The sequence below is a fragment of the Ursus americanus genome, chromosome 23 (assembly GCF_024610735.1).
Source record: "Ursus americanus isolate L20-20 chromosome 23, mUrsAme1.1.p, whole genome shotgun sequence".
NCBI lineage: Eukaryota > Metazoa > Chordata > Mammalia > Carnivora > Ursidae > Ursus > Ursus americanus.
Window position 1 is genome coordinate 37,857,515 of NC_142149.1, and position 24,432 is coordinate 37,881,946.

Here is a 24,432-nt window from a genome sequence, read left to right on the forward strand (position 1 = left end):
GATACGTGGGGGGAAATACTGCAGGCAGAAGGAATGGCAGATGCAAAGGCCCTGAGGCAGGAGTGGGTCTAGTGTGTTCGGCAAGCGCAGGGAGGGCAGTGCAGCCGGAGGTGAGTGGGCATGAGAGACAGAAAAGGAGGTAGGGTGGGATCTCATAGACGTGGCAGGACGCTGCGGTAAGCACACAGCTTTACTAGGAGCAAAACGGGGGGAAAAGATGGAAGGTTTTGAGCAGAGCAGTAGTAGGTTACGTTTTATCACTCGAGTGTCAAAAATAGCCTAGAGGGAGGAAGCGGGGAGGCCAGCGAGGAGGGAGCTCCCTGCAGCCAAAGCCTCAGCATTGCCTTGGGCCTCCTGGCAGAATCCCCAGTGCCTCCTCCTCTCTCAGGATGAATGAGCCGAAGAAGCAGCCTCGGAGCCCAAAACCCCGCAGCTCCCACAGGAGGCGACAGCGAGGTTCCCCCAGCGCCGTCTCTTGGATTTCACCTGCAAGAGGCTTCACGCCCGAACCAGCCAGCACGTGACTTCAGGCTCCGGTGGCAGTGGGCTCAGGTGGAGGAATGGGGCTTTCCACAAAACAAAAACAAAACCTGAGCCCGTGAAAACCCCAGCCACCTTTATTAGGGTGCTAAGCTGCTCCGGCTCCGGAATGACACTGGTCTACGGGGTTTGAATCCTAATGACTACACTTGGCATGCCCCAGTTTCCTCCTTGCTAGAACGAGATGGTAACAGCTCCCAGGGCCCTGACGAAGATTCAGTGAGACAATGCGGGGAGGTTCTGGACACAGCCCCTGGCCCACGGAACGCGCTCACTGGTGTTTAGTGGAAGAAGTAGCAATAGGAGGAGGAGGCTGGGACCCTCGGAGCAGACTTACCCCAGGCCACAGAGGTCAGCGCTAGCAGCCTGGGACTCAGCGTCAGAAACTACCACGTGCCAAGTGCACACCTCATTTAATCCTTCCTCACCCCTGCCGGAGAGACGCAACTGCATTTATTTGACAGATACGAGCACCAAAGCCCCGTGCAGTCTAGGCAGTAGCTCAAGGTCCAGCACCTACTGAGTGGCGATGTCCAGTCGACCTAATTCTGGAGCCCAGCACTTTCCCATTGTGCCTCCCCACAAGGAACCCCGCTGCGGCCCCAACTGGGTGCAACCCCAGGCCCGGCCCTGGCTGGCATTTGGTTTTCCTAACATGACCCCCTTCTCCCCAGCCCCCAACTGGCATTTTTTTGGAAGCCACCAATAACTCCCGCTGGCCCCGGGGGTGCTCTGCTGTCTACCTAGATGACAGACCTCCCAGCAGCACAGTCTTTGGCATGGCCGTGAATTCTCCATGCCCCGTACCAGGCTCTCTTCCCTTCCTAGGGCTGTGTAACAAATTATCACAAACCGCGTAGCTTCAAGCAACAGAAATGTATTCTCTCACATTCTGGCATCAGAAATGAAAGCAAGGTGCCGGCAAGATGGCGCTCCCTCGGAAGACTGTGCTGGGGCCTCTCCCTTAGCCTCTCCCAGCCTCTTGTGGGCCAGGCGCTCCTTGGCTTGTCCCGGTAGCACAACGCCAACCTCTGCCCCATCTTCACACGTCTCCTCTCTGTGGCCCTCTGTGTCCTGTCACCCTCTTTTCTCTCATAAAGACACCAGTCATTGGATCCGGGGCCCCCTCTGAGTCTTCAAGTCATGACATCTACAAAGACCCTATTTCCAAATAAGGTTGTAGTCTGAGGTTCCAAGTGGACATGAATTTTGAGGGGACCCTAGTCAACCCACCACAGTCCGCCCTCTGCTCGCCACCCAAATGTCACATCCTTCCCACAGGAAAGGTGCATTAACCCTATCCCATCGTCTCCCAAAACATTAACCCGTGTCAGCATCGCTGCAAAGTCCAAAATCTCATGTAAATCTTGGCAGTGCAAAAAGTTCCACATCTCATCATCTACGTCGTCTAAATCAGGTACGGGTGAGACTTGGGGTCTGATTCGTCCTGGGACAAAAGTCCTGTCCGCCTGACGCCAAGGAGGAACCGGGGCACCCTGGCTGCAGGGAGGCCAAGGCCGGGCGCGCACAGGGCTGGTTCCTTGCCCTGGCGGAGCTCCACACGTGGGCCAGCACCGAAGAAGGGAAGACGCTCAGGTGATACCCGTGCCCTCGGGAAACAGGTCGAGGGTCACCTGCTGGCTTCCCGAGCCCCCAGGTCACTCCTCCCGTTACCACAGACGTTTGGAGAACTTGCACACCTGCTCTGACTCATTCCAAGACTGGTTTGAGTTAGAAATAGAGCAGGGCTCGAAGGGGCCCGTTCCCAGCCATCCCACGCTTGACTCATCCCTGCCCGGCTCTGTCCTGGCTCTGCTCAAAACCTGCCAGCAACAGGGAACCCCTTCACGGCAGCGTGGGAGGTGGGGCGCCAAGGCCCGACGTGGCTTCCCCGTGTGAAGACAGACCCCAGGACCCTGGGCAGGAGGAAGGGGAAGGAGTGCCAGGCTAAACTGGTTTAGCCCACGTACGTGGCTATTCCTAGGAAGGAACATAGATCTGGGGGAGCCATGGCTGGCCGCCTGTGTGGCCCTGGCTGTTTGATAGCTCATGCTCCCGGGTTCAGCAGTGACCTGCCCAAGAACAAAGGACAGCAACAGAGAGAAATGTGAATGGGACCAGAGTCACATGCCCTCAGGAGAAAGGGAGTGAAGGCGGCTGGGAAGGATGTGGTCCTAGCTTTGTGTCTGGCCTCAGCCTGATCTCAGGGGAGGAACTCAGGACCATTAATAGCATCAAAGATGATCCTTCCATGTCCCCTGGAGATGAGGGTCTGTAATCAGCAGACCGGAGCCACTCTGAACCACTCGCCTCCTACCCCGGGACCCCGTGCTCCAGCTCAGCAAACCACTGTGCCCTCCCTCCAGCCCAGCCAGATGCCGCAGGGGCCCAGCCGTAAGAGCAAACCACGGCCTTTCCTGAAGCACCGAGAAGCCCAGTAAGAGCTGGGGGCTTCTCTGTCCCCCATTTTCAGGAAATCTCAGGGAGGCGCTCAGCCTGCCCCAGACCTGACCGAAGATGGATGGCGGAGTTGAAGAACACATCCATGGGCTTGTATGAACTTTGCCTTTCCTTTAAAAAGCTGCTAACTTCAAAGATGAAAAAATCACCCCTGGGCACTTTGGTGATTGTCATAAAACGCATTCCCCCAGGAACATGGGTTCTGTTTCAGCCTCAGAGAACGAAGGAGGCAAAGTGGCCATGTGGGTGCCCACGTGCCTGCTTCCTTGCGGGTGACAGGATTCATCCCCCCCCCCAACTGATTTATGCAGAGAACTGCCAGCCGGCGGCCATGACCTACTTTCCTCTTTACAGTACAGCATCCAGGGCTTGGCAGGGCTACCCCGCTTCAAGGAAACCAGGAGTACAGAAGCCCAAGCTTGGTGAGCATATGCACTGGGGGTGTCTCTTGACAATCTGCTTTACAAAAAAAAAAAATAAAATAAAATACAAGTGCGTGTGTGTGCGTGCCTGCGTATTTCCAGGGGAGTGAGGGGTTCTTTTTAAAGAATGAGCTCCTCCAGTCATAAAAGTTGGGATTTGAGGTTCCAATCTTCTACTAGTTGCTGTCCAAAACAAAGTTGCCTCCCCAGGGTGTGCGGTCCCCATGCCGCCAGGCCGATGCGGTGCAGGAAAGATGAGCAGATTTGCCCGGAGCATGCCTGGGTGCCTGCTGACGTGGCTAGAGTTTCAGAGTCCTGCACTTCTGTGGGTGTGAATGTGTGTGTGTGTTTTAATTTCCAATCCAGTGACCGAAAGTGTCATTTCAGTTTTGAAATTCTGGAAGGAGTTCAGGTGTGGATGAATCAGGTCTCACGGTAGCTTTCAACTCGGGGGGAAAAATGCCATCCGCAAGAGCATGGGATGTGAGCGATGTTTCTAGCACGAACATCTCTGTAAGGGGGGCACTTGAATGGCTCAATCGATTGGGCATCGGACTCTTGGTTTTGGCTCAGGTCATGATCTCAGGGTCGTGAGATCGAGCCCCACGTCGGGCTCCATGCTCAACACAGAGTCTGCTTGAAAGTCTCTCCCTCTGCCCCCCGTCCCAAGCGTACACACTCTCTCTTTCTTTCTCTCTCTCTCTCTCTCCCTCAAATAAATAAATAAATAAAATCTTGGAGGGACAATAAAAAGAAAATCTTTGTAAGGGAGGAAGAAGACTTTTCCCTCCACCTTTCTGAGTTCTTAGCCAAGACTTCTGTCCCAACAGACAGATGCACAAGAGGGACACAAAGACGTTCCTCACGTGTATACCTCATGCTGTACATGGAAGTTACCCTGGGGAAGAAGAGGGACGTGAAGAGATAGCTTTAGAATTCACTCTGGAGCACCATCTTCATAGGGAAAGGGGGGGGTGGCCTTTTAGAGGAGAGGAAATTATTTTCAAGAAAGATGAAAATGCCCTTTGAAGAATAGGTGGATGGGGTGCCTGGGTGGCGCAGTCGTTAAGCGTCTGCCTTCGGCTCAGGGCGTGATCCCAGCGCTATGGGATCGAGTCCCACATCAGGCTTCTCCGCTAGGAGCCTGCTTCTTCCTCTCCCACTCCCCCTGCTTGTGTTCCCTCTCTTGCTGGCTGTCTCTCTCTGTCAAATAAATAAATAAAATCTTTAAAAAAAAAAAAAGAAGAAGATGAAGAGGTGGAAGTTTGTGATCGTTTGTGACACAGTTTGTCTGGGTGTGGGGTCAGCTTCCAGTCCCCTCTCCTGTGACAAGAGTCCATCTTGCCTGGCTTTTAAACTCCTGGGAGGGCATCTATGATCGTTGAGTTCCTTTTACTTTTTGAGAGAAAGCCTCTCCCTGTGTTACTGTTTTGCAAGTGCCTACAATGCCTACAGCTCAAGTACGGCCAGCGTGAGACATTTTGGGGTGGCGTGTCCCGAGCTCCTGCAGTCATATTTGGGGTGGCCTCATCTGCTACCCTCCTAGGGAAACGGCGCGAGGGCCTCTCTCTGCTCAGGGACTGGGAGCAGCCCGGATGTGCAGGGCCTGGGAAAAGGAGGGTGTGGGGTTTCCATGGAGCCTCGGCATGCGTGTTGGCCTGAGACGTCGATCCCAGAATGTTAGGGGATTGAGAATCATCTCACGCAGCTGTCTTCAAAGTGGGTGACGCAGACTGCCCAGGGTACCGGTATAGGAAAGCTTCCCCGGAGAGGCACAGGTGTAGAAAGTAGCATAAGAACCAGTCTCCAGGTCCTCAGCTTACGTGTGGTCACGTGCCTGGGACGGTGCCTGGAGTCGGCCGGGTGCACCCTTCTCAGCTGCCCCTCTGTGACCCACCTGACCCGCCACAGCCTCTAGGGGGCATCATCCCAATAGGGCGCCAATCCCCTAGTGCCCTCAAAAGGTCAATTCCAGAATGCACCGCTCCAGAGGGAAAAGCCGCCTGAGGGCAACGCAAGGGGGGTTTCCTGGACTTAGAGGGTGTTATGCTAATGATTTCACTTACCCGTGGAGTCTATGGAATGTAAAAAACAAAACCATTGAACAAACACACACACAAAACAACACTCCGAGATACAGAGAACAAACGGGCCGTTGCCTGAGGGAAGGTGGGGGTGGGGGTGGGCAAAAGAGGCCAAGGGGATGACGAGTTCAAACTTCCAGGTACGAAATAAGTAAGTTGCAGAGGAAAAGTACAGCCTAGGGGACAGAGTCAGTAATACCATAATAACGTTGTGCGTGGTGACGCACTCACCGTGGGGAGCAGAGTGTGTAGACCTGTCGGATCTCTGTGTTGCACAGCTGAAACTAACATGGCACGGGGTGTCCACTCTACCTCCATGATAAAACGAAAAGGAAAAAAAGAAGTCTGTGTCCCGTGCCCTGTGATGCCTCTGCCCACCTACCTCGTCATCCCCCATCCTCATCACTTGGCATTTGGAAGCGGCCACTGAGAGGCATGTCAGTGGGTTCACTTGGACTGAGGAATGACGTCAGACTTTGTTGGCTGAGAGTAAGTCCGATTTGGCTCATTGGTTTGACAGAGAGGACGGCTTTGCCAATGGGGTTCACAGCACGACACCCCAACATGCAGCCCCTTGGCACATTAAATGCCTTAAACTGAAGGAATCAGAAAATGCCAGAAGCAGGAAGGTTATTCTGACCTCCCCGCCTTTCTAGCCCTTCTCCCCTAACGCAGGTCATAAAGCTCCCAGGGGCAAGTTGCCAACCCTGTACCAGGAGGAAGGAAGACATTCTTCACACCAGAGATGAGGATTTGGCGGATGGGGAGGCTGGATGGACCAACCATCTCAACTAATCCTCATTCCTCACCGTTTACTACCCCAGCCCAAACTCTTCTGTCTTGTCGATCCTTCACACATTGACTGCGTCTCTGTCTAAAAGATAAAAAGGCTTCGGTTCTGGTCACTTCTTCCGGTCTTTAGTCTCTTGCGAAGGCTCCCATGTACGTATAAATATTCAGTAAAACTTGTATGCATTCCTCCTGTTACTCTGCCTTAGGTCGCTTTAATTTTCAGACCCAGCCAGGGACCCTAAGGGGTTCAAGGATGACTTTTTCCTCCCCACCAGGTTGTAGGATGGACATTTTACATAAATCCATTGAGCAAAATTCACAGCCCGAGGTTGTAGTGAAGATATATTTAAAGCACAAATATAAAATAAGTTAGACTAAGACGCCGCTTAAAAATGCTTGAGGATTTTCAACTTTATTTTAGGAGTGTGCTAGCCAAACTGATCAAGTACAAGCGTGGTGCTGTAAATGTCCCAGATAATAAGTATTCGAAGAACCAAAGGAAAAGAGATGAGTGATGATGAATGGGAGGCCGACGCCTCAGAGGACACTTGGTTTTTCTACGGAAGAGATAAGTGGCACTGAATTATACACTTCAAAATGTTAAAACGCTTAAAATTTTTGTTATGAATATTTTACTGCAATAAAAAAATAATTAGTGACAAAGCTGGGTCACACCCAAGTGTCCCCACTCCTACTCAGTGGCCCTGGCTTGCCTCCCTCGTGTTGCTCGACTGCTTGGTTTTCTGCAAACGTTGTCGGGGATTTGCTGAGAGACGCCGGCAAAACAGGAGATTCACTGCTGAGAAATGCTGAAGCAAGATATGATCCTAACCAGAGAGGCAGGCTGGGAGGGAGGGTTTCTGGGACTGAGAAATAAAGGGGGCGGGGGGCAGTCCAAGACCCTGGTCATAGCTCCTAAAGGGACCTGTCAGGCCTGCATCCGACAGGCATCGGGGCATCAGTCAGTATCCGAGGCTAAGATCTGGGGCTTGGGACTGCGGTGGGGGACCATCCAGTCTGGGATGGGTCTCCTGCTAGCATCCCCAGAACAGGAAATGAGGAGACAGAGCTGGCTGGAGCTCAAGGCAGCAGGTTGAAGAGAGCCCATTCTGGTCCCCAGCCATCCATCCATCTCCCTCTGCCCAGACCACACTCCAGGCACACAGTACCTGGAATTCTGTCCCCAAAGAGCACCAAGTCCCATAGATATTAGGGCTAGGCCTGAGCAGTACAGGGGTACGTTTTCTCTTGAAGGCAGGGAAGACGAGTCTCTGGATTGATGATATCCTGTCCAATACCAAGAAGGCACCCGGTGGCTTTTCTCTCCCCTTGTGCTGAGCAGAACTGTTAGCACCCAGGTCAGCCCTTGCCCGCAAGCTGACTCCCCTGCCCAGCTTTTTCCTGCACCGGGATGCCCAGCTCCCAAAGGAGCAGAGAGCCCTGGCTTAGGCTTCCAAAGCTGGGCGGTTCTTTGGTTCTCCCCCTTGTTCAACAGAAGGGCGTCTCGTGTTTCTCTCCCCTAGTGCACCTGCACAGCAATGAGCTCATAGCAGGCATTTGATAAATAGTTCATTGGTATTAACTACTAGGAAATGCATTCCCTACGCCCACATAGGAAATGAGTGGCGTCTCTGGGTCCACATGCTTGGCTGTTTTTGTCATATGTTATTGAGCAACACCCCGGGGCAATGCCTCGTGTGCGAAATGTTTTGCTCTTCAACAAGTACTATTGCCACTGTTATGGCGTGTCCACTCTGGGCCGGACACTGTGCTCAATGGTCTACCTCATCCTCTCGAATCCTCCCAACAACTGGCAACATTACTTCCCATTTTACAGATGAGGGAAGTGTGGCTTAGACAGGACAATGGCTCCAAGTCACACAGCAAGGAGAGTGCAGAGCTGGAATGGGTCCCCAGGGTTGCCTGACCCCCAAGCCTCTGCCAGGGGATTTGTGGCTTCCATGACTATGACCGTCCATGGGAGGAGCTCTGTTGGCCTTCCAAGGAAATAGCCTGAGCGACCCGCTGGGCTTTCCGCAGACCAGCTTCTGCGGCCCCGCGACTCCTCGGATGGAGCCTGGGAGGAGAGCCATCTACAAACGAGGCTACACAAGGAGTGGGTGACCTAGCACAGAACCTAGCTTACAGCTCTTCTGTGATTTAAGCAGGAAGTAGATTCCCGAAAACACATTCACACATCAATACTTTTAAAAATATATCCTATAATACCCATAGCTGCATATAGTACATACGCTGTATACTCATATATCAAAACCACCCCCATCTCTTTTGGGCAGATTTTCATTGCCACGTCACCTAGAAGTGGGGACCTTACCCTTAGCCCCAACTTCCACGCCGTGTGTGACAGCTTGCACAGTAGCCCACCCCCATTATTTTACTGGGTACCTAGAGCCATGATTAGCCCCACTGTACAGCAGAGAAAACAGAGGCTGGTGGACATATAGCTTCTTGTAGATCACCCCGCCCCCTGAGTCTGCAGCTCTGCTCTGTGCCCTCACACCATCAGCCACAGCACGATGAAAGGACAGTAGATGTGTCCGCTGGTTGTGTCCTCTGCACCCGCGAAAAGGGCTCCATGTCACCTTCTCTTTCACCTGGATAGTTTATAACCTGTCACTGGGCACTGGCTTCCACCAAAGAGGAACGGTCTCACCAGAGTGACTTCTAAGCCCAGAACAGCAGAGGCTCTGATAAATACTGAGTTAATATAGCAGAAACTGAAGCCCACAGTTGTCTGCTATCACTTTCCGGCAGACAGCTGCCAGCTTTTGGCCCTGAGGGGCCTTCTGACAATTTATTAGGCAGAAGTGGAAGGTGCTCCAGTGCCTCACCCCAGAAAATGAGTCACTCGATGGCCAGCCTGTGTGTGTGCATCAGACCTTCACGAGCCAGCGTGGGTCCCACCTGGGACATGGGGAAGGGAACAGATGTCCTGCATGGCCATCCTCGGCTGCCTGGCGCAGCCCCATTGGCCCCATCTGGGTCCCAGAATCAGGGCAGCCCAGGGCTGGAAAGGACCTTCAAGGTCATCTAGTCCAAATGCCCAATGGTACCTACTCCCTCTTGAAATCCATGGGTGATAGGGAATTCAATGCCTCCAGCAGCAGCCAGAGCTGGGAAGTCCCATGAGAATCACCTAATCTGATCCCTTCATTGTACAGATGGAGACATTTTCCAAACCAGATAAACAGCTTGTTCCAAGGTCACCCAGCTGGGCCAGCCACGAGAAGGTATCTATTTACCGTCTCCTGCACGTCCCATGCTCTGGCCATATTTCAGGTCCCGGAACGAGCCGTGCTGTTTCCCAACTCTGTGTCGTTGTTCACCGCCTTCCCCCTTCTGGTTGCCCTTCACACCGTATCTCTCACCTGCACGGGAAAACACACCTGCCCTTCAAGGCTCCACAAGGCACTTTCTCTTTCGTAAAGCCGTCCTCCTACAGTGAGAAATACTCCCCATCTCCCGCACCCCGTGGAGGCTGTGCACACGTGGATCAGAGCACTTGTCACCCTGGACTCCATATCTCCCTTCTGGCTTGATCCCTGACAGCCCCAGGGGGCCCTTGAGAGTAGAGGCCACATTCCCCATGTCTGTGTTCTCAGGCCCTTGCACCTCTCGGCACAGACATGATGTTTGTAACTTCCATAAATCCCTGTCGACTCTGCTTTGTCTTTTCCCCCCCTCCTCCCCTCCTTTCAACTCCTCTTCCCCATCAGAGGATGGGGCCACCTCCTTCCACCACAGAGAAGTGAGGTGATTGGCCTGAATCTCCTCCCAGTTATAAGTGCTTCTTGTAGTTCTTGTATTTCCAAGTTCAAGGGAAACGTCATGGTTAGTGCCAACCCCTGAGTGGCTTCCTCTCTGGATGAGACTCCCACCCATGCCCAACTTGGGAGCCTGCCCTGAGGATCTTTCTCTTCCCCAACCTGAGCTCAGGGTGCACAGGCCAGTCTGCAGGACTCTCTGAGAGTCCATTCCCGGAGACTAACGGGGGACAGGGGATATGGGCATGTCACCTCCATGGGATGGGGGCGTGAGGGGGCGTGGAAAGAGCCGGCAGGTGAGCCAGACCCGGGCTCCAGCAGGGAGAAGGATAGTGGATGTAGGCTGTAACTGGCAAGGGATGGACTTACACATCGACCGACTCCAGCTCGTGCCCACGTGCCTCAGTCGCCCTCCTTCGCTGTGCTGTCATCCTGCTTCCTCCGTGGGACACACACTCACTGTCCCTGGTTAGAGGTTTCCAGCAGGTCTGGCCGCTCTTTGGGATGTGGGAGGGACACAGATGCATGCATGACGATCACATGGCCATCGTATGCTCTTTGGATGTCACACACCCGTGTGTTAGGCACTCACGCAGATGGGCACACGCGTCCGCAGGCACCTGCCTCGTCAGGATGCGGTGGGGATCAGGGAGGCTCTCACTCTGCAGCTCCATCTTCTCGGGGGCTGCTTCTTCCCACCATTCTCAGGAAAGTTGCATCTTCCTTGGCCCCCCTTTTTTAAAACTGTGGTGACATTTACATAGTACCAGATTCACTACTTTAACCTCTTGTAGGTGTTTGATCCAGTGGCACTTAGTATGTTCCCAACGTTGTGCCGCCGTCACCGCTCCCTCATTCCAGAGCATTTCCATGCTTCTCGTAAGACATCTGTGCCCACCAAGCATGCACTCTCTCTGGCCTTGCACACGATGCCCGGTAACAAGAGCAGCATCCGGGCCTTCCTGGCTCTAAGTGGTGAGGTCACTAGGAGTACATCACTGGGAGGACAGCAAGAAGGCTGTGTGGGAATTGCTGTCTGTCATCTCTGTACACTCGGGGCCCAGTGCTCTTTCAAATCCTTGTTCAGAGTCCCCACTGGCCCTCCAGGCCCCCACCCTCCCCTACCTCTCACCCCACCAGCGGGAGGCACTCTGTGCACCCGGCTCCCAGAGCATCTTCGGGCATAGCTCTACCAAGTCCCAATCAGACGGCCCCACCTTGGGTCCTGAGTAGGCCTCTCACTAGCTGTAAATCCTTGGGCATATTATCTGATCTCTGAGCTTCAGGTCGGGGTCAATACTAGCACCAGTGAAAGCGTTACCATAAAAGTGTTTGCACGAGTTAACACACGCCGAGCTGTCTGAACTGTGCCTGGGGCATCGGGAGTACTGGGCTGTGGTCGTCCTTCCCACCTGTTTAAGGAGGGCTATGGTGCTCCTTGGCCACAGGACTCAGAGGGGCTTGTAAATCCCAGGTTGGTTGAAGGGACCCAGGTGTCCCCGGCTTTGCAGGCACCCCTACGTCATCACTCCCCTTTGTCTGGATGTTTAAAATGGCCAGGAGGACTGGGTCTCACTGTCACACTGGATCAGGGCAAATGCACTGTGGAAAATGTTCTCCGCGAGCAGGAGGGGAAGGTGCGAAAGAGAAAGGGAGGGACTAGAGCTCCGGGCAGGAGGGAAGGCAGGAAGGCCCCCAGGGGAGGAGCTCCAGAGTGCTCTCTGCCTGTCCTGGGACCGTGGGGTGGCACACCAGGGTGCCAACATTGAGAAGGAGCAAAAGCGCGAGTTGCGTGATTATAAAAGGTTTTATTTCCACTTCACCTGACATCTCCCAGAGTCCCTCCAGCCGGGGTGACAAGTTCAGGGCCGGGCCCAGGCTTGCCACACTGACAGCTTCGGCAGGCCTTAGGCCTCACTGGCCCATACAGCAGCCACTGGCCACGGGGAGCTACTAAGCACTTTGAAATGTGGCTGGTCGGGACTGAGATGGGCTCTAGGTGTAATCAAAGGCTTCGTTTGGAAAAAAGAATACTTCAATAATGTGTTATATTGACTACCGGTCAAAGTTATACCATGTTAAATGTAATGGGTTAAATAAAATGTAATTAATTAGCTAATTAATTAAAGCATCAGAGCTGGGATCCACAGCCTGACGTGCAGCCACTGCCTCTCTGTATAGCGCATCGTTTTTAATCATTTCCCTCTGTTGGTGATCGCTTGGGTTGTGTTTGATTTCTTGCTCTAACAGCCATTGCCCTAGGACACACGTGGTTTTGTACCCGTGCGGGTGTTTCCCTGGGGTTGCCGGGTCAAAGGTGCTTGGCGTGTCTCAGTGCGATAGAGAGTGCTGAGATGCCTTCCAAAACAGGCTGACCTGTGTACACCCAGGAGACGCCTTTCGTCTCCAGCTCCCCCAGAGGGCAACAGAGGTCGTGGTAGATGGACAGGTTCAGAAGAAGCCATCAGTTCCCTGTCAGACTCCAGCTAAGGCACTCGGGCAGGCAGGGTTCCTGCAGAGCTCCCCCACTCCCAGTGAGGGAAGGATTTGACAGCCCCCCCACCCCCGACAACCCCTGACGCTCGAAGCTTTGCCTGCCTATCCCCCAAATCAGCGTCTGGCCCGTAGGTATGGGACAGCAGGACCTGAAGTCCCCGTGACTAGCCACACCACTGCACGGGCCCCAGCTCCCAGCACGTAAAGCAGCAATCCTAGCAACTGTATTATAGGATCTTGGGGGATTAATCAGAACAGGTGTGTGTCCACATCCACCCAGCCTCATTGGATGGCAGGGAGAATTAAATCAATGACTCAAAGGAGGCACCAGCAAAGGCCAGTTTCGTCCCCTCGTCCCTTCAGGCATGGACATTATACCGTGGATGCATTCATCGTTCGTTCATTCATTTGACCTTTATCCGGCACTTCCTTCTAGTTGTGTCAACTCTCTTGTTCCCCATATTTTAGCTGTAATGAGCTCTATTTTATATCCCAAGCTGCATTTCACAGAACTGAACCAAAATGCATTGAATTACCCCCTCTCCCCCTTCCCCCTGTGTTGTTCGTTCAGCTCATCTCCATCTTCTCGAAGAGCAACATCGCTCTACCTTTCTTTCACTCCTCCGGCCCCTCTTGCCCTCCCTGCTCCCTCCTGCTCCCTCCTGCTCCCTCAAGGCCTGAGACCCGTGAGTTCCTTACCCTGGTCTGTGCTTCCCAGAGACAGATGCAGCATCTGCTCATTCAGGTGCCACAGCTGGAGATTACCAATCATCATATTTTATATCTGGCCCCATGAATAATTCAGGATCCAGAAAGCAAGAACATAATAATTAACATGAGGTGGAGGGGGAACGCCAGTTCCAACACAGCCCCATTGGTTTTATGATAGGATTTTGCCAAGCTTAAATGCACAATGCCTGACCTTGTGTTCTTGGCTTGCATTTCAAGTTGCTTTCCATATTGAGACAATGTGTATGAGCCTCATATAATCCACGACAGGAGCTCTTTCCCAGAAGCTGGTCTATTAGTAAGATCCTTGAAAAGAAATGAAACAAAGGTGACTGGAGAGGTACTCAGACCCGGGTCCCTCAGAATATCATATGCAAAAATCAGATGGTCTATAACCAGAATCTTCTCTGTCCTGTGACTTATCTTCTCCTGCACACTCTGAACCTTCAAAGCAGAGCTTGGGTCTCCATCACCTGTGACGCCAGCCCCATCTAGGTCCTAGCACAGTGCCTGGCATGGAGGAGACCCACAGGAAGAGTTGGGGTGCTTCATGTCACTTGCATGACAGGAACACTGTCTCCCCATCTCCGAGAGAGCTCTCATGGGTGGTTGTGTTGACCATTTCTGTCTAGGCTTCTTTGCCTCAGAGCTCTCCCATCTGATACCAAATATTCCATAAAGAAACATTTAAATGCCCCACGCAAATGCTCTCTTTGAAGTCATGCCGGAAATCTTTCCAGAAAGTACACTAATTGATTTGCCTAATAACCTCAAATGTTCGGATGTTTGTTTTCTTTCCCCTTTTAAAAAAAATCTTCTGTTAAAGAACAAATATGTGTAAAGGGAGGAAAGGATGAAGGGGTAATTCAGTGTATTTTGGTTCAGTTCTGTGAGATGCAGGCTGGGATGAAAAATATAACTAATGAAGGTTTTTAGCACGTCAAAGTGTTTTTCTGAACATGGCTCACAGTGAGAACCTCGCTCCCTGCTGTGAACCTGCCTCCCTGGTAGGAACCTGATTTCCTGGTGAGAATCTGGCTCCCTGGTGAGAATCTCATTCCCTGGTGTGAACCTGGCTCCTGGTTAGAATCTGATTCTCTCCTATGAATGTGACCCCTTGATGTGAACTTGGCTCTCTGGTACAAAATTGGTGGTCAGGAAAAAAGTGTAGGAATGAATGAATGAATGAATGAATGAATGAATGAATGAATGCTACTAGACTGTAGTTTTATTGAATAATATTTGGCAAAAGATGTCTCTCTTAAGAGACATATAGAAGTACTGCTTAGTTTAAAAATCCTCATGTTACAAACATTCCTGCATATTTATGCGAACAACGTCCCGGCACCAAGCCAGGAGAGTAGAGAAAACTCTCTTTGGAGCACAGGAAAGAGAAATATTCCCTCAGTTGCTTTGCTTCATTCTGCTTTTTAAAGAAAGCTTTATTGAGATACAACTTACATGCCCCACAAAGATCCATTGAAAGTGAGCAGTGCAGTGTTTTTTAGTCTATTCACAGGTATGTGCAACCACCACCATAACTAAATTTTTGAACACGTTTGCACCCCTGCAAAATAAATCCACACCTATTACCTGGCACTCCCCGTTCTCCCCAGCCCTAAGCAATCTATCCTCTTGTCTCTGTACATTTGCCTACAATGCACATTCCATACACAGGGAATCATACAATATGTGATCTTCTGTGGCTGGCTTCTTTCAATGAGCGTAACGTCTTCAAGGTTCATCCATGTTGTAACATGGATCACTACTTCATTCTTTTTTATTGCCAAATATTATTCCACTGTATGGATAGATTAGATTTTATGTATGGATAGATTAGATTTTATGTATGGATAGATTAGATTTTATTTGCCCATTCATCAGGCTTTTTTTTTTCATCGGTTCTTGCCAAGGTGGATAATAAGCCAGGATGTTGTGGCCAGAGGCACCAGGATGCCCTAATCACCATCTTCCTTTATAACTGCAGACAGCATCTCAGATGTCCCCCAAGTCACCATGTTCCCTCCTTGCTGCACTGCCAAGAATCCACTTCCCCTAGAGAATAGTTAGGTTTGCAGGATAGCCCCCCAAAACACACTTATTTCATAATAGAGCTCCCCAAATGTTGGGAGGACTATAGAAGGCAGTAACAATAAGAAAATGTAAATCATTTCGGAGGGGAAGGATAAAGAATTAATCATCGCGAGTGGGTAATAAACATCTGTGGGGCTAGCCTGGGAACCTGACCACCATTTATAACTTTGTTTTCATGGGGAAATGAAATCTAAATTCTAAATAATGATCTTTAAGATGAACTTTCAGAAAAATTATGTTCTTCCTGTACAGTATCTGCATTTCAAAACTCAAAAAAAAATTCAGTAGACTTTTCATAATGCACATTATGGCTATTTTACAAAGTCAAATCTATGAGAAGTGAATTTATTTTATTTGGCCCCCTCTAGAATAAGCATCTTAAATAACTGGGTTTTTTTTTTCTTTTTAGTGCCAAGTACGAACAGAACCTAGAAGCTTAAAATCTTTACCCAAAGTTTAAGCAGCCAGATTTCTCATTATTTCAAGATCAATCAGCAATAAATTCAAATGGCCAAGTCTTTCAAAAGGAAAGAAAAAGACCAATCCATACTAGTTTCTGGTCCTTGAAGATTCTTCCTCTTTTGTTTGGAGTAAAAAAATGTTCGGGCCATTTTTTCCCTGAAAGTCAGATCATTTGCTGGCTTTTTCTGCAATACAGAAGAGTATTTAGACATCTATGAACACCCCAGAATGCCAGAGTTGGGCCATGTGAAAACCAAGATCCAGAGAGAGACAGTGCCTTGGCCCCAATCACAACCACCCTTGTTCATGGCAGAAGCCGGACTAGAACTGGTTTCTGTAACAAGGGGATTGCTACCACTGTCTGTTTTGGGGGTGTGACTACCCCTGGAATTCTTTAAGCATCACTGTGGGGTTGGTGTCACGGTTGAGTACACCACACAGACAGAGGAGAGTCTGGAAAGGTGGAGGAAGCAGAGAGATGAGCTCAGTAATATATATTGATCACCTACCCAGGGCCAGCAATTATGTCAGTTCTTTGTATACGTTCTCTTATTTAATCATCAAAACATTCTGTGTGGCAAATAGATTCTGTTTCCTAGATTAATTAAAAAAAAAACCTAATACTTGGAGAGATTCAATAAATTATCCAAGGTCACACAACTCCCAGTTAACTAGATCCAGAATTTGGAGCCCCAAAGCCCCAAGATCTGTGTCCTTTCTCAATTTATCTGCTTCTCCCAAGCGGGCTGGAAACCAGCTCCGTGGGGAAGTAGAGATGTTTAGCTTGAGTGAGGGCTCTGGACCCAATTACAGAGTTAAACTGGGGGACCTCTTCATGCCTCCTCAACTAGAGGTGCCAGATGAGACCTTAGCAGGGCTGTTATTCATTATTCAAGAAAATGACATTCCTTTCTCATGACAGTGATTTTTGAAATTCTGATTTTTCGTGATTGGGCATTTTTCCCCAAGAACTGACCCCAGTGTGAAAACTGGGGTAAAACCATATGTTCTATGAGTCTATGAGTGTAGAATGTCCATAGCCCTGTTCCAGGGGTCCATGAGATGGTGATAAACATTAGGGGAATGATTGAACGGACAAACAAATGAATGAACAAACGGAGGAATGAATGAATGGCTACATGACCGACTGAGTTAGAGAAATGGCTCTTCTAACAAATTTCCTTAACATGAACTGTCTCGGCACCTGTAATAGCACGTGTGCTAACTCTGATAGGGGACGTGGGGCAAGCAAAACTTCCCCAACCCCCGGCCCACAGTACCCTTTCTTCCCCTGACAATGACCTATTAGCATCTCAGGGAACCCCAGGGTTCCTCAGGACAGAGTTTGCCAAACATAGGGTTTTAAGACTATGGGCTTTAAAACAGAAAGCCTCGGGTTCGATTCTTGCCCTCCGCCCCCCCACCCCTGCCCCATTCACTGCTCTGCACTTCAGTTTTCTCACCTGTGAAACAGAGGCAGCAGCTATATCCCAGGATTGTTGCAAGGACCCAAGGTCATAATGGGTATAACTTGGAGAGTAGGCCTGGCAGCGGCGGAGGCAAGAAATATACATGGAGGCTGTTATTTATAACCTCATAGGCACTAAAGGTATTACCTCATAGGGTCATCGTAGAGATTGGATGAAGTAAGATATGAAATAATGTGCACAGAGTACTTGGCATCTAGGAGCGCCTTGGAAAGGCGGACTCGTCTGGCTGCCTCCGCTCTCGGGGTGCTAGGACTAGCTAGTACAAGATTTCCTGCGCTGGGAAGCCATCGGCTACCTCCAATACAGAGCATTTCCCATCTGCTTATAACTGTTCTGAAGAAGGTGACATTCGGAGCTTTGTCGGGCCCTTGAGTTTTTAAGTAATTGAGGCACTAAGAGTCTGAAGTGACTCAGCCCATGCTGTTTATTCTGGTCTCATTTGCACAAAAGAAAGGAAAATCAGCAGCTCTCACCACCCACTGCAAAGTGCTAGGGATTAGAATAGCTGGAGAAAATACCGAAAATAATTTCCTGGGCCCAGTTTGGCTCTAACTTATACCAGCGGGGCTGGAAAACGTGTGGTGGGTCCTGAGTCATCAAATCCAGTACCGCCCCCCCACACCCCTCCGTGGGTCACTGGGTCCCCTGAAGAGGGGAAGGAAAGGAGGGGACGGAGGAGAGAGGAGACGTGCCCTGAGCAACCCGACCGGATTTCCAGTTTGCCCTGGAAGCGAAGGGGAAAATGTGTTTTAAAAATCTGCCATGGTTGACGAAACACCTACTACGGGTGAGGCGCACAGCCAGATACGGGAGGGGAAACAGTTACGCCCGGAGGCAGTGCGCGACTAATAATAACGAAAAGAATCAGAATATGAGCTCCCACATGTCAAGCATCTACTATGCACCAGGGACATTGCTTGGCATTTTCTATTCCGATCTCCGATACAATTCTTCAAGATAGGAATTAGTATCCACTCTTTAGGGAAAGTGGAGAATGGAGACTTTGAGATCTTCAGCCATCCATTCACACAGAAGACTCTGCGCCTCCACGGGGCCAGGCGCGGGGCTGGACCTGAGAACGCACAGACTAGAACCCAGGCTCTCGGCGGAGTGCAGTAGTCTGGTGACTTTCCCCAAGGTCACGAGCAGGCAGCGGTGGAGCAGGGATGCAGCCCAGCCCTCTGCACCCCAGATCTGTGCCCAGCCTGCAGCATCAGGAAGTTGCCTTTGAGTCAGGCCCCAGCGGGGCTCCCAGATTCCCGGGGACGGGACATAAAGTGCACTAGGGCAGCAGCCCTTGCAGTGCAGTGGGGCGGGCTGGGAGCACAGCGCGTACTTCTGCACCAGAGTCAACAGCACAGCTCATTTATTTTAAATAAAAACATTTAAAAGCATGAGTTGCACTATCTAGCGAAGAGGACTTCGTCTTTGCCGTCACAGGAGATTTTGCTGCAGAAATTACCATATTATACAGGACGATGACAGTGCTGGGTTACCCTGAGGGGTCCTCTGTGCATTGTGTGTTTCACTAGACCTGTCTCGAGTCTCCTCTCCCAAGATCCAGAGGGGAGCGCTTTACCTGCATTATGTCACTTAATCCTCATACCAACCCTACAAGGTGGTGCTGGTGTCCCTATTTTACAGACGGGAAACCTAAGGGTCGAAGGGGAGGGACCCAAGGTCACCTGGGAGGGAAAGAAAGAAAGCTCTGTCTAGAGTTAGAGTCTGGCTTCTTCCCACAACATCAGGCTGTAGGTTCCCGAGGGCTTTGGGGGAGTGGCAGACACGACATGCTTAGAGGTGTTCAGCAGGGCATATGGGAAAAGACAAGCACCCAGGAGCCAAAGACTCAGGCCCGGCTCAGCCACCACAAGCACCATGTTGCAAGATGGACTGCCTGCTCATGCTGAGCCTCCTCTGTGGGATGTGTGAGCGCCCTGGGCTGTGCCTGCCTGTGTGTGGGGGTATGTGTATTGTATGCAGTTCACAGATCTGTCAGAGCAAATCGCAAAACCGTGATTCCTTTCTGCTTTTTGAGGAAAGGTGACCTCCAAAGAGAATCCCTGCCTTACACACCTGAGAGCTTCCCAGAGACCACTGTGCTTTTGTAACTCTCTCCTTTTTCCACCCTCCATAACCCACCACAAGTTTGGGTGGCCATCAGTCAAAGGGAAATGCCCCACTGCAGCGGGAGTTCTCAGCCAGCAGAGCCAACATCTCCACTTTGCTCCCCCACGTGAAGCTGGCCGAGTGCTGGCCGAGAACGTTCCAGAGGCACCAGAAGGGCGCTGGCCTCTACGTCTTCAAAACGGCTTGTGGCTAAGATCTGGGCCTTTGGCCTGTGGCTGCACCTACATTTTCAAGAGATGTATATATTCCTGAAAGGTTATGTCTAAATTATATTTTATTCAGTCAAATTACCTTTTAATTTACTCTGAAATTTCAGCCTGCAAAAATACATAAATACGAAATTATTAATATTCCGACAGTCAACCCAGTTGGCCAAGCCAGAAACCTAGGAGCTCCTCCCTCTTTCTAACCCTCCACATCCAATCAATCTGTAAGCCCTGTGGCTATTGGTCTACCATGGACAGCAACCCCCTACGGCCTCTGGTCCAGCTCTCCCCACCCCATTGCCACCTCCTCACTGGTTCTCAGCTGTATTAGCGAAACACCCTGGGACTGCTTTTCTCTACCCCATCACACCCTGAGTTTCACCACTCACCCACTGCCTCACTTCTACTCTGGAGCCAGAGTGTTCATCCATTTCCAGTCTTGTCATGATCCTGTCCTCTTTAAAACCCCCTGGGGCTCCCATCGCCTTCCAAATAAAATCCAAACCCCACAGCGTGGCATCTACAGCCGTGACAATCCCAGCTGTCCCCAACTCATCTGTTCCCTCCCCCAAGCACAGCACCATTAGGCCAGGCCAGACTTCGCGGTGGCTCCTTGAACCCATGATGCTCTCAGTGTGCCCCCTGGGAGTCTTCGCAAATACTGCTTAGAGTACCTTTCTGCCCCTTCCTTGGCGAACACCCCTCACCATTCAGGACATCTCCTGCTGAATGGGCACCTTCCACCTCCTGCCTACCATGCCCAGTGCTAACTGGCTCAGGAGGTCTGCTCACTCGAATTATAGGGGTGATCTGCTTCCCCCTCCCTTCCAGGCTACAGGCCACTTGTAGGCTGTGTTTCACCTCTGCATCCACAGAGCCCAGACTATTGAAGGAATGATCACCCTTAAAGTCTCTAATGCATCACCTCCTGATGACTTTTGAGTTTGCTTAGACCTTGCAACATATTTAAAGCCTCAAAGCTGGGAACAGAAAAACTGTGAACTACTGCTAATCAATGATCAATCAGAAGTGAAGTTCAGTTGTCTCCGAAATTATCATGGGAGTCGATGTGAAAATAAGGAATCATTTATAAAACTAGTGTACATTTGACTTTCCAATCATTGGGTTAAGTGCAACAGACTTACATTCATTTGAAAGGACATGTTTACAAAATCACTATAGAAGTCACGTGTACATGAAAAATATTTTGGAAATTACATTAAAAATAGTACTAAATAGGGGCGCCTGGGTGGCTCAGTCGTTAAGCGTTTGCCTTCAGCCCAGGGCGTGATCCCGGCGTTCTGGGATCGAGCCCCACATCAGGCTTCTCTGCTATGAGCCTGCTTCTTCCTCTCCCACTCCCCCTGCTTGTGTTCCCTCTCTTGCTGGCTGTCTCTCTCTCTGTCAAATAAATAAATAAATAAAATATAAAAAAAAAATAGTACTAGGGGCACCTGGGTGGCACAGCGGTTAAGCATCTGCCTTCGGCTCAGGGCGTGATTCCGGCGTTCTGGGATCGAGCCCCACATCAGGCTCCTCTGCTATGAGCCTGCTTCTTCCTCTCCCACTCCCCCTGCTTGTGTTCCCTCTCTCGCTGGCTGTCTCTATCTCTGTCAAATAAATAAATAAAATCTTTTAAAAAAATAAAAAAAATAGTACTAAATAAAACTAAAAATAGTTCCACAACCCAAACCCGGCCACTAGCATGCTGGTTTAATTCCTTCCAGTCTTTCTTCTGTGTGTAGGTTTAAGGATGGTTTAAATATCAATTTGAGTGATTCTCTATGTATCATTTCACAGGTGGCTTTTCCCCTTATGGCATTACCATGTTCATGGGATTATGCTATCGTTCAAGGGCGACATAAAACTCGACTGCATGAATGTTCCATAGATTGTGTCTCATTCCTCTACTGTCAGATGTTTAAACCCATTCTACTATTTCCTCATCTTGAGTAATACTGGGATACACGTATTTCTGGACTTTGTTAGGACAGATTCCCAGAAGCAGGATTATGAGTCAAAGGCCAGGAACATTTCCCAGGCTCTTGAGAAATGTTGCCCCCAGTTTTCCAATCAGATGTTCCAGTTTGCACTCTTCCCCCCAAGTGCGCAAGAATCCCCACTTTCCTGCACCCCACCCCCGTAATTATTATGTTTTAATATCTATTCTATTTTGACTGGTGAGAAGTGAATCTACACTGTTTTGCCTTGTATTTTCTGGATGAAGAAGGAGCCCGAGCATTTTCCTTAGGTTGATTGATGAGACGTATTTCCTCATTTGTGGACTGTAACAAATGGACTGTTCCCTTTGCAGGGAAACACCTTAGTGGAGAGAGAGCACAAGCTGGGCGCACACTCAGTCCCTGCCTCCTTGTGCCAGCCGTGTGACCCTGGCTGCGTCGCTGTAGCTCTGAGGCTTCTGTTTCCTTGTCTGTGGATTTAGGATTCTAACCTAATAGCAACTTCCACCCACCTGGCGAAAGGGCCCCCGGCATGCAGCAGACAGGAGGTTTCAGCTCCCCTTTCCTTCTTTTTGAGCCCTGAGCCTTTGTCATTGCCGCAGGGTGATCTTTTAGGTCCCTGCTCCTTGGAGATCTGCAGTGTCAGCATCACCTGGGAACTTGCTAGAAACACAGTCACGGGCCCCACCCCACACCAATAGCATCAGAATCTGCAATTTAACAGGATCCCCACGTAATTCATATGCATATTTAAGTTTGGGGTGTTCCGCTTTCAGGTTTGAGGGTGATGGTTATGGTCTCCAGGAATGATACCCAGCACCAACCTGGGGAGGAAGAGGCAGATTACGAGCTTGGGGCCTGGGAGCTCTGACACATGCCCCATTCTCACACAGCTTCTGCCAGCCCCAGAGAACAGAGGGCAAGCAGATCGCGTGCATTCTCTTTGAAGGCAGCCCAGCAGGTGCAGTCTCTGGGAAGACAGCCCTCAGCCAGCAGCTCAGGGCTGTACTTTTTGCCTGAAAGGGAGCCTCATCATGGGGAAGAGCCAACCAGGAGTGCAGGTAAGAGGCTGTAGACTGGGGAGGACGTAGGGACCTGATCCCATGTCATATTGACATTCTGATTCATTGCCAGGAGCCCAGAGCTGCTGGCAGAGGTCTCAGAGGGGAACTAGGGATGCTTAGAGCTTAGTGAGCAGGCCCTTGTTCATTTAAACCCCACCCATTGTTCTCGCCACGCTTACTCGGGGGGTGAGAGATGCGTGGGAACTTGCCCCTAAACGTGGCAGACCAGCAGCTGGCTGGGAACACAGAGACATGTGTTTTGCAGCCGGTGGTCACTCTGCTGCACACATGGGGCCACCCTCAGAAAGAACAGCAGAAGCACATTCGTGTCTGTCATCCTGCTCTGCCTTGTCATGCTCTCAGCCTGTGAGAAAGCCTGCGGGGCAAGAGGGAATCAGCATTCCGGGGCCTGGAATATGCATCCTGTCTCACTGAGCCTTCTGTCAGCTCTGATGAGGAATCCCATTCTTCAGTTGAGCAAACAAAGGCTCAGAGAGATTGGCAGCTAGGGCTCCCAGCCCCCCGGGGGTGATGTGGCGACGGGGGCGGGGGGCGGGGGGAGGCCTCCCCCGCTCCAAGGAGCTCCTCTCGCTCACCCACGTGACAGATCAGGAAGCTGAAGTTGGAAGTTTAAGAAACTCAAAGTTCCAAAAAGGGATGGGGACAGGATGTGAAGGCCTTCGGAAACCTAGGTCACAGTTTTCAATTAAGCCACACTCTCTTCCGCTGAGCTTCGCGGCCAGGCCTCATCTCACCACGGCTGCCAGGCCCAGCCTCCAGTGGCTAAAAGAATAATTCCGTTGAAAGAAAAAAGTTGGGGGCAGGGGGCGGATGTGTGGGGCGTGTGACTCTTGATCTCGGGGTTGTGGGTTCAAACCCTAAGTTAGGTGTCGAGATTATGTAAAATAAAATCTTAAAAAATAAGAAGAATAACCCCATTGGGACGCTGTCTCTGCTGGGAATGTAGCACCCAGACTCCCGAATCAGCAGCATCCCTTCTCGACCCTCCAGCTGCCTCCTCATCCCATCCCTGCCAGCTCGTTTCAGAGCCTCCACATGTGCAGGCTTCCAAGAGTTGTCTCCAGTCTTTCCAGGCAGGGTTGTGGGTTTTCCCCGCCTCAGCTCATAAGATCAGTCTGTGCCCCGCCCCCAGCCATGGCAGCCGGAGCAATCCTCCCAAATTCATGGGCATTGGAGCTTCTCCCTGAGGGTGGGCTCTGCAGCTTCGAGAGGCCTCCACTGGGGGCCCCAGGAACCTGTTTGTATACAAGATGAGCAAGAATAATCTGCAAGGAGTATGTTTTAGATGCTCCTTTGGAGGCCTCAACATTCTGTCCAAATGGAGCGTACACCATTAGTTTGCTTAGCATGTGGCTAGAAAAATCTTAGAGCTGGATCTGAAAAGTCATGGCATCTTCAGAAGTTCAGAAAAGTAAAGTGTTTTGCCCAAGATCACCGAGCAAATGGCTGGTAGAGCCTAGACAGAGCCCAGTGTGCTGTCCTCTGACACTCAGCGGCCTCCTCCCTTCCCCTAGGGGTCAAGGAATGTCTGTCCTAATGAAGGATCGTGTTGGTTCAGATGAAGGTCAATGTGGCCGGGAGGGGCTGGTGTCAGGAAGGGGAGGACACCTAGAGGTCCAGCCTCGTTCCATTCCTTCCTTGTACTGACCTCTCAACTCCGTTCTTTCCTCCTGCTTCAGGAAGTGTATGAGTTCCT